Below are 10,679 nucleotides of genomic sequence, written 5' to 3'. Positions count from 1 at the left end.
AAAAATTTGTTTGCAACAATTAATTGTACAGGGTTATAAACCTACAATTTTATGGTCCACATCTTCATCAAATTGACTTTCATCTTTCTAATGACATGTTTAAATGTATCTTTCCCCGTCTCTAGGGTGGTAGTGATAACATTGATAGACAATTGAAGATAATCTTTGAATGTGATGAGGAGTGTTATGACTATGGTTTTTAGATTGCATAAGGTAGAAAAGAGATCTAGAATATAATACCTTAAGCTAAACAACTAAAAGGAAAACAAAAAATGAGCCAAAACTTGTTAAGTGCCCATATTTATAACCAAAAGGAATTAACAACAACTAGATGGTCATTAATAGCTACCACTCATGTCGAAGAGATTTGAAATCCATTAGTTTAGAAAGGAAATCACATTAGCTAGTCATTCCAATCTTTAAAATTCATTTGAATATCTAACTATGATTTAATTTTTTTATAATCATTTAAATATTTTAGTTAAAAAAAAATCATATTGCCTGAGTGATGTCTATAAGAGATTTGGTGATTAAAAAAGACTTCCTCATCAATCATATAATCTAATAACAAAGTACTGAAAATTGTTTACATGTAGAATGGAAATAAACTAGCTAAGGCGATGGTAGCTTATCGTTTAGAAGAGATGTGACGGCTACATGCTTTCTGAACTATGTTACAATAAGGCTCGGAGGACTATTTATTATTGAGAAATAATGGAAAACCCTAAACATCGGAAAACCTAACCCTAAAAAATGAAGCACAAAAAGTTTGTGGACCCTATCGGGGTAAATTGGTACATCAACTTCTCAGGGTCATAACTTTGGCATATGATCTTTGTTTCATGTGTAAGATACCTCGTTAGAAAGACCTAACTGAGGACTAAATTTTTCAACTAAAAAACCTCGTTATTAGTTTGGATTTTTCCCATTTTCCAAAAATTTTGTTTAGGGCCTCAAAACGGATCCAAAAGTTCAGAACTCGAAAAATTGCCAAAAATAGTAAACTATGCTACAATTAAGGAAACTAAAAGAAACAATGGTGCGGGTCCAAGTGGAATAAGTGGGTGGCCACCAATATCCACCTAGATCACCATAAGATGGTGTATGATTGCAAGTGTGTTGTCATCAGTAAGCTCAATGGCTTCACGACGTCAATTGAGATTAGGTTATTTTGGCTCACAATGTCGACAAGGAGCTGTAGCGGAGAATCCTTCACCAACATCTGTAAGTGGAAGAGACGCTCCCCCTCCTCTAGATCTTTGGGCTCAATCTTTTAGACCTTGGTGGTGGAAATGGTGGTGTTGGGCTCTTGATATAAAATTTGCTTCCCTTTGTTGGTTTCTGACTTAGAGTCAGAACATGCATCCAACTTTGAAGCTTTTGGCTCGACCACCAGTGACTGCTTGGTGCGATACTCATTCGTGTTGTGAGTGGGGCTCTTGTGGAACTCCTTGTGTGATTCTTCATCTTCGTGGTGATATTCTTTGCTTATGGATTTAATGGGTTGTCTTGGGTAACCCCACCTTGGCTTTGTCCTTTGTTCAACAATTTGGGGTCTCATTTTCCCTGCTTTCGATTCGTAGATCCAAAGTCTTGCTTCGTCTCTTTAAATTTTTGCTCAATCTTGGAAGCATATAGGTATGTGGAGCCAAGCGAGAAGATGTCTAGGTACTCCATCTCTTCCTAGATGTATTTGTGCAGACAACCACATTACTTGAGTACCAGATATCGCTAAGAATCCTTGATACCCGAATTCGTGCGAAAGGTATGAAAAATATTTGTGAACTTCAGCATGTCTCGGTCCCTTCCATGTCGCAGTGTGGTCCATTCTATGTACGTACCTTCACAGCTCTCGACAAAGTAATATTGTTCCTTGATAGCATATCAGAAAGAATTCCAAGTGGGTGTGGCTGAAAATAGTAAGGGTTCCTTCTCATCCCTCTGCTCACAATAGGTTTCCCACTAGTCCTTGATGTGGTGGGTAACTTTGAGAAGTGCAAAAGTAATATTTTCCTTATTGGAAAAATTATGGACTGAAAAATATCCTTCCAGTAGATTTAACCATTTATCTATGACATTTTCATTTATTTGGCCTTCAAATATAGAATTTCAAAGTTAATGTGTACCTTAGAGGGGGTGCCACCTCCAAAGTGACTATTGGATGAAGATGTTGCATTTGTTGATCACCGCTGAAAGATCTGGGAAAAGTTATCCATCATCTCTTTCCTTTGTCACTTGAGGGCCTCTTTGAGAAAAATTTTGAAAGGATCTCTTGCTTCCTCATCTTTATTTTCTTCCACCATGGGAAGTCATCGGGGTTGACAAGGCCGGTCTTACAAGGGTTCAACCAGTTCAAGTCCTAACTCCTTATACCCCAACCTCGTTGGGGACATGCACAGAAAACTAGAGAAAGAAAAAATTGCTCTGATACAGTGATTTGAATTTATGGAGGAATGAAATGAAATACAGATTTAAAGATAAACACAGACCTACAACAAAAGTTGAACTTCAATAAATTAATAACAAATACTAAAAATTGTTTACATGTAAAATGGAAATAAACTAGCTCGGGCAATGGTAATTTATCTTTGAGAAGAGATGTGATGGCTACCTGCCTCTGAATTGTGTTATAATGAGGCTTGAATGACTTTGTATTATTGAGAAACAATGGAAAACCCTAAACATCCAAAAACCTAACTCTGTGAGATGACGCACCAAAAGTTTGTGGGCCTCGTTGGGGTTAGTTGGTACATCAACTTCTCAAGTTCGTAACTTTGGGAAACGATCTATGTTTGATATGTACGATATCTCGTTAGAAAGATATACTTGAGGAAAACAACTTTCAACTACAAACTCTTGGCATGGACTATGTTTTCTCCCGTTTTCCAAAAAAACATTGTTTAGGGCCTCATAATGGCTTCGGAAGTTCAAGACCTCAAAAACTGCCAAAAATAGTAAATTGTGCTAGAAATCAGGGAACTGAAAGGAAATAGTGTCTCCCCGATGTGAGGTCCCAATTAAGCCTCACACCATTTGGTGTAGGAGTCTCATTCGAATGTATGGTCTAACCACCATTGGAAAGGTTTCAAAGTTGTGCCTTGGTTACAACACATACACAATAGATCACAAACACCTCTTTGGGGAAGCAAGTATGTAAGCTTTGTGTGATACCAAATGTAAGATGCACAGGGAACTTCCACAACTAGTTAGGGAAGTAATAATACCATCCGAAGGGAGACCCGGGAGTGGAGAGAAAGGATTATTCTTTACCTGTAAATTAGTTCACACGATAAACAACAATTAAAAAAGCATAACAACACTCATTCAATAATATCCATATCTAAGCAATGAAATAGTTCATTTGTCTTAGTATGTAATTAAGCCAACATATACCACAAACATAACATGAATAGTCTTACCACATCCACAATACACGCACGAAGAAGTGTTGGCTCATAGGGCTTCTAATTATAAATGAAAGATTCCAAGTACACTGTTACATAGTTGAAACACTAGATCTAGTAGTGGAACATGAAGCCAGAACTTACTTCTCCAAAGAATGATTTATCTCCTATGCACTACTAGATAAGCCAAGGCAAGACTTCAAGAATCCAAGCCCTTTACTTAAGTTATGAGGAACTATTTATAACAAATGACAATGGCTTTTGAGTTTCATCATGACTCTTCAACTCTTATGGCCCATGGGCTTCCTTACAACATTTCATATTCTATACATAATCTTTTACACTCCACATGTGACTTTTAACATTCCACATGTGTCTCTTGGACTTCATTACATACAAATTATTACAAAGGACAAAATACATAAAACATGGTGGCTATATAGGACAAAACTACTAAAAGGACAAAATGTCATCAAATTGATAAATCATTTGCTTCCACATGAAGCTCATTGGTAAGGTATGTATGCCATGCTATGAACGAGATGACTTTGACCCAAACTGGGAAGTTTGCTACAAACCACATTTTCACCTCCAGTGCTTCTGCCAGTATGGTCTTGGAGCTCAATTATATACTATTCCATAGCCATGATAGTTTCATGTGAGCTTTGATTGGTGTGATGGCATATTGTAGAATAATGTCTTTGGTGATCTCCAAGCCTTCTTATTCTGATGCTTGCTTGATTTGTTCTATGTATTGCCTGATTTCCTGAAATATGATTTCTTTGCCTCTTATTTCTTCAAGTGATCCTACTGAAGGCATCCCATGTTTATGTGCTAGAGACTCGAAACCATTGTGCAGTTGACTATAAGCGGCAATAGTTTTAACCGAATATTCCCCAAGACGAATGTAGTTCTGATGATGGAGTCTCAATTGTATTTTGTCTATCTTAGTGACAATCGTGTCTATTCTAACTAATTGTTTCAAAGCATCCAGATATTTTGCAGTCCATTCTTGGAGTTGATCAACAACTTTGTTTGCCACTTTTAGGAGTTTTAAGACTTCTTGTGCTTTCTTTTGAATTCCAGCGAGGGGCGCCACTACTTCTTGCAAAAGTATCATTTCATCATATAATTATGCCATGGTACCCTCCATTGGCCCCAATTCCTCTTGTATGGTTGACTGCCATGTTGCCCTGTTAAAGTTGTGGGAAGATAGGCACTAATTTTCCGCGATTAGATGTTTCGCTTGTTGCTTTACTGCAGCCAGCTCCTTTTTTAGTCGTGCATTCTCATTCAATAGATACTCCAAGTTATATTGTGTTGCAGTAGAAAAAGCAACATATGCTACTATGATTTCCAGAGGATCCCTCCTAGTATTAACAATTATCACATTTTCCATGGACACTAAGACTGGATTTTTAGGATCATTTGGGAAGTATCTCCTCCTTTGTTGCACGATCCTTTTCTTGAGTTGATCAAACGTGACATTGCACACATCCATGACTTTGTCTTTAGGTGGAGGTGTGATTCCCATTTCACCAAATGGGAGATGACCACCCGTATGAAGAGATTCTTTCAGAGAACCTGGTTCATCATCAATGGGCTGGATGGTATCATCTTCCTCCAACTCTTCCTCTATCTCCTAATTCAATTGTTCTTCCTCCAACCTTTGTGTTGCTTCCTCCTCCTATGACTGACTTTGTCATTCTTCTTATACTCTCCTTCTTTCCTCTTCCTCTTCCTGTTTCTTTTTTATAAACTCTTCTTTCCTCCTCTTCTCCTCTTCTCCTCTTCTTCCTGTTTCATCTTTGCCTCTAATTCACTCCTCTCCTATTCAACTTGAATATCTTCTATATTCAAAGGATCAACTTTCTATTTCTTGTTTCTTTCTCCTATAGAATCATGCTTGTTCCTTTTCTTGGGAGTTTTACTCTTTGCTTGAGTTGTTGTTTGTGGTGCCTCCTGTTCCTAGACATTATGAGTTGCTAAAGCTTGGGGAGAATTGACTTAAATTCCTAGATGTGCCTTCCTTAGTGCATTGTACTAGTTCTTCACCTTCTCATCTTCTGTTATGGACATTGATGAGTATCCCCAAGCAAAGCTAATCCTTTCACAATGTTGCATCCACTCTCTTCTAGGACTAGAACTGTGGAAATCCTTGACTACAAATTGCAAACAGTCTAGCTCCTGTATTTCTGCCTCCCTTATCTTATGGCTCTTCAACTCATACAATTTATCAAGCTTTCTTCCTTTTGTTAAGAACTCCTGATAACCCTTTGTTCAACGTATAAGCCGCTTCCTGTAGGACCACCTTATTACTTACATATCATGGCATGAGATGTGGAGAAATATAACATCCAAAGCATCATATGTATGTACCTTCAGCTACAGAAAACCAATCTGCGATATCATGCAATGACTCCTTCACAAGTTGGGTCATGCAAGGACTATCGATCTCATATATCATCTTAAATATGACTGTGAAAAAATGCTCTGCTAAACTGTCGTATGCCCTTCCTAAAATCAAATATGATAACACCCTACATTGGAAGTAAACTGGAAACTTATCTTGTAGGGTCTAGTTCTAATACATTCCTGGGAATGCATATCGAGCACAGATTCCATCCAATAGAAATGTAGACATGTAGAAATTTAGTGTCTAGTTTGACCTTATAAATGCTTTAGCCTGCCCAACGTGACGCTGCAACTCAAAAGAGAGTATATCTGCCCAAATGAATACTTTGCCACATGTAACCACCATGTTGAGCATACATATCCAGTTCTCTTCAAACACTCCAGCATTGTTTCTCCCATGCAACCTACAACACATAATAATGAGATATTGATATACATCCCTGAGAATCCTAGTCGGGTAAACTATAGATGGGCGGTGACAGAACTCAGCAGGCTCTCGACACCAAGATTTGATGATGTCACTCATGTCGAGATTAACGCATCTAATGTAAAAGTTATTATTTTCATATTTTGTGGGCCTTTGCATCTTATAATAGGTTTGCATATATTCTCCATAATAGGTGGCAAGCTCACCATCGCTTTCACTACGAAGCACCAGATCTGAATCATCCATGTGTGAAAGAATCCATTCAATCACTTCTTGATCTGAATTTGAAACTACTTGTAATTTGTTTGCAAGGTATTCAATTCAGAATTATACATGTTTAAAAGATTTCCATGTCTTGCAGAAAGAAAACAAATGAAATTTTCAGTTGTTCATGACCCATTTAAGCATAGCAGATTTATTTCCTTTTACTGTTTAACACACTAAAACGAATTTGTTGTGCAAAATAAATCAACCACAGATGCAAAAGAAGTTGATAAAGCAGTTCACCCCTCCTGGGCTACGTCTACTGGGTCCAAAGCTCCCAAATGGGCTTGTCCTTGTTTTCATTAAATGCTCAAATTGAAAATACAGCTGAATAGAAGCATCTACAGGTGAAATAGATGGTAAAAATGGATTCAGAACACTTGAATCCTTCAGGATTGACTATTGGATCACCTCCAATGGATACCTGCAACCCTATACAGTCTTCACAAAACTGGGCCCTGGTGGCTCCTAGAACTTTCACGGCTCCAAAACCTCTGCAAATGACCTCAGATGGCTGTAAGACCTGCACCAATGGCTTCAGAAGGTCGAAAAATTATCATTTTGAAGTCTTTATTTGCTGAAGATGAGATGCTAAACAAAACTGATATAAAGTTTTAAACAGCAAATAAATATAACTTGCATACACACATAATCACCTGATTCAACTGCAGAAAGTTACTTGTCTTATTCCGCAAGACCTTAAACTTCAAGTATGTGTATGTCAAAGAATTCTAAGTGTTTACTTTGTTATTTCTTTAGGCAAAGCCTGTAGAGGGCCAGGTAGCCTCTAGAACTCATCCTCTTTTTAGAGGTGACATGTCCGGTGAATGCCCCTACAGTCTATCTCTGTATAAGAAATAAGAAGTTTATACATTATTAGAGGTCATTTGGAGTGTCTAGCTCACAGTTGAAATTATTGGAAATGGATACCTTGCACCCTTAAACAAGTACATTCCATTCTCAGATCACTTCTGCACAAGGGATGAGTAGGAACTGGCATGCAATCTTGTGTATCCTGGACCACTTGATATTAATGTATACTTACAAGTCTTCCAAATTTTTAGCGAACTATTTATGCCTGAATGCGTCTTTAATGTCTTTTCATGTGACCTCTATGAACTTGTCTATGAAGCATTGTGTATCTTTTGAAAATGGAAACAAGAAAGTCCTGATTTAATTTTCCCTTGAATTAAATTACGAGAAAATTGTAATTCCACATCACAAGACAACAAGAATGAGTTAACTAAGTTACTTTCACTTAGTTGGCTCAGTTAATTTGAGTTGAGTGGCCTACCTTGAGTCATGTAGAGTGGTTCCTAAATTTTAGGAGCCTAGGTTGAGCTTAATTTGAGTTGTAATAATTTAATTTAGTTAAATTGAGTTAAAGTCAGTTAAACTAGTTCCAACTGTTGGAGGAACTAGTAGGAGGTCTAACAATGGGGTGCAACTTCAGTGTTCAAATGGTTAACTCATAAATTAGGCATAATTAACTCATGCATGCATGAAATACGAGTTACTCAGTTGATATTGAAGTTCAAGGGTAGAATACTATCAGTTGTATAATTATCCAAGTTATACAGGTGGTGCATTCAGTCAGAGAAGGACCTATAGGGATTGCGTAGTTCTGGATGGGGATTTCCCTAATTAATAGGGGGTTAATTCCTTGAGAAATAACACAAGGAAATAGGAGCTTGGTAGGCAACATAATTGGCTAAGTGTTGGCCAAATTCAGTTTGTGAGGCAGTGAGATAAATTATACTTGTGAAGAGATTGTTCAGGCTTGAACAAGCATTGTATTTCTTCTCTATTTTCTGACTAATGCAATACATATAGGAAGGGGTTTTGAGAAATTTCTTTCCCCTTAGATAAATCTCTAAGCATATGTGATTGAATCTTGTCTCATGTTTATGTTGTGATTTCTTGATCGTTTAATTGTTTCCGTTGATGAGTAGAGTAGATTCAAGTCTTTTATTTTAGCAAATTACATAAGTAGTTTGAATCTACAAGGAATTTCTACATGGTATCAGCGCTAGAATCACAGTAGAGAAGAGAATTCTAAGTTTGTGTAGGAGGTTCGAATTACATGATCAATGTCGCAATTTTTATTCAGGACTGAGAAGATGACTTCCACTGGACTCAGGCTCGAGTATGCTCTGGAAGAAACCACAAATTTTGTGGCATGGAAGATCTGTATGGAGGCTGTATTAGATGATAACAAGTTACTAGATTACATCTAGACATATGTAGTTAAATCCCCAACAATAGATGCCCAAGATCTTACTCAGTGGAAGAAGGATGTGGCTAAAGTGAGGAAGATCATATTGGAGGGAGTTCGAGAACATATTGTCTTGAATCTCTAGGGGAAAGAAACTCCATTCGTGGTGTGGAAAACACTTACCGACTTATTTGAGAACAATAGTGACCATGGGAAGTTGGCACTAAAGGACAAGCTTTGTAGTATCAAAATGCAGAAGGCTAAATCAATTCCGCAGTACCTGAGCAAATTCACACAGTGTTGTGATGAACTTGGCAGGGTCATTATTACTGTTCCAGAAGAAGATATGGTAGCTCTAACTTTGTTTGGTCTCCCCAAGAGTTGGCACAGTTATCAGGATTATGTGAATGCTAGAGACAAACTACCAAGATGGGAGCGGTTATGGTGTGATCTCATGTAGGAAGATATCGAGTGGAGCAACAGAGATGGAACTTCATCCAAGGTTGAGGATGAGGAGAACTGTAAGTTGGTTGGAAACGAAAATAAAGGGAAAGGGGAGAAATCCCAATCCAAAGGAGATTCTAGTCATGCAAAACAAGAAGAAAGACTTGTAGAATATTAAATGTTTTCACTATCATGATTTGGGACACTATGCCATGAAGTGTTTGCACAAGAAGACTGACAACTTCCCTTAGGAGGAGTGATAGGTGAAGCTCTAGATTCACATTTCGAGTTAGATTTCACACTCATTGCATGCATGGTATATGGATATTGGAGCCTCATTCCATATGACAGGAAATAAAGAATTTTTCAGTGACTTGGAGGAGAAGGACCTCCATATGCACATCGAGATTGGAGATGATGGAAGGTATAGTGTGACCGGTATTGGTATAGTTACTTTTTAGAGGGAGTCTGGTTCTCCTCTCACATTAAAAGATGTCATGTATGTTCTGGGTCTGAAGAAGAATTTAGTTTCAGAGTCTATGTTGGAAGACCGTGGCTACGATGTGATATTTAGCAAAGGAAAGACTTTCCTTAGAAATATCGTCGCGGGACAAGTGAAGCAGATCAGGATTTGGGTGAAGAACCTCTACAAATTGGATGTAGAAGATTGTGTCACCTTAAGCACGAAAGCAGAGAAGGTGCAAAGCAGAGACATTGGTTAATTATGGCGTATGATACTTGGCCATTTGCACCATGGAGCTTTGAAGATCATGAAATAGATTTCTACAGGACTTCCCAAGGGTGCACTAGAGCAAAGAGATACATGCAAAGGGTGTACAATGGGGAAGTACACCAAAGCCGCCTTTCATGACAAGGATAGTAGAGTGCAAGCAGTTCTTGAAAGATTTCACTCAGATGTGTGTGGACCTTTCTCAACAGCCTCCACGACCAAGCACAAGTATTATGTTATATTTGTAGATGATTTCTCATGTAAGTGTTGGATTTTCTTCATGTAGAAGAAAGACTAGACATTCTCCAAATTTTGTGAATTTAAAGCACCTGTTGAGAAATACATTGGCAGGAAAGTGAAGTCTCTCAGGAGTGATAATAGTGGTGAATATGTTTCGAATGAGTTCAAGAAATTATGTGCACAAGAAGGCATTCAATGGGAGTTAATAGCACCCCATAACCCACAACAGAATGGGGTGGCTGATAGGAAGAATAGAAGTATTGTGGAAGCTGCAAGGGTGATGTTGCATGATCAGGGCCTACCATTGCACTTGTGGGATGAAGCATGCAAGACAACGGTATATGTGCAGAACATGAGTCCTCATCGGATTCTCAGGATGAATACACTAGAAGAAGCTTTTTTAGGGAAGAAACTAGATGTGTCACACTTTAGGATATTTGGTTCATCAATTTGTTGTCATGTTTACAAGGATGCAAGGAAAATGCTAGAGCCAACAACTAAGTTGGGCATATTTGTGGGGTACACTGATACACTTCACAA

Source organism: Pinus tabuliformis, chromosome X (assembly GCF_031772625.1).
Source record: "Pinus tabuliformis cultivar Carrire ecotype Pingquan chromosome X, CPIR1, whole genome shotgun sequence".
NCBI classification, from domain to species: domain Eukaryota; kingdom Viridiplantae; phylum Streptophyta; class Pinopsida; order Pinales; family Pinaceae; genus Pinus; species Pinus tabuliformis.
This window is presented reverse-complemented; position numbering follows the sequence as displayed.